A 903-nucleotide genomic window follows, 5' to 3' on the forward strand; every position below is an offset into this window, starting at 1 on the left:
TTTCCACCCTGGAGCTGCTGTGGTGGGACCCGTTGGAGCTGGATGCATCGCGGTCACTGGAGACACAGATCAGGTTTTCAAAAATCTTGTTTTGAACTGAAATCTTGCTATTGGCTGAATAATTAAATGTAGTGGTGCACCAAAATTTTGACAACTGAACATTTTCAACAGAAACAGCAATTTTCAGTTCCAGCTGAAATAATTTTGGAGTGCCTAAATCATTGACTGAAACAGTGACATTTAATTAGTGTTTCTCCTTGATGGTGTTTTAACTGTGTAAGTGTTTATTTCACACAACGTGGAAAAACTACAACAGATAAACTTGTCAGCTGTGTGATGCTAGTACTGGATTAACAATATCCATTTATCGTTTTTTATCAATACTGATAGGGATTCTTAAATCTCAAGAACAATCTTTTAGTCTGTGATGTTTTCAGTTGATGCGTGAACTTCACCAAACATTATTTGTTGCACCTACAATCCAACAATTGCAATAAGCCTTGTTCTTTTTTACTTTTAATATCAAACAGAGTCTAAGCTTCCAAATGGTTAATTTAATCACAAAATTCAAACAATAAATGTGGTTTTGAGGCTCTTTAATGTGGCGCAACAGATCACCGTAGCTTCACGTGAACCGATCAGCTCTTCCTCTTCCCCCCAGTTACAGCAGCAAATAAACAAAAACGAACATCAGAAGGTGTTGAAAGCAACAGAACAACTTAAGGCCAAAGTATACTTCAGTCTTTACACATACGCAAGGGTCCATGTACAGTGCGCGTGATGCAAATGTCGTCTTCAGAATGGTACGCGTGCCATCCGATTTTTGTAACTGGGCGTACTTTGTGGGCAACAGTGGGTTGGGACAATAAATCGATGCATCGCGATTCGTGGATCGATTCTGAG

This window comes from Sinocyclocheilus grahami, unplaced genomic scaffold, assembly GCF_001515645.1.
Source record: "Sinocyclocheilus grahami isolate Dianchi unplaced genomic scaffold, SAMN03320097.WGS_v1.1 scaffold1678.1, whole genome shotgun sequence".
Taxonomy (NCBI): Eukaryota; Metazoa; Chordata; class Actinopteri; order Cypriniformes; family Cyprinidae; genus Sinocyclocheilus; species Sinocyclocheilus grahami.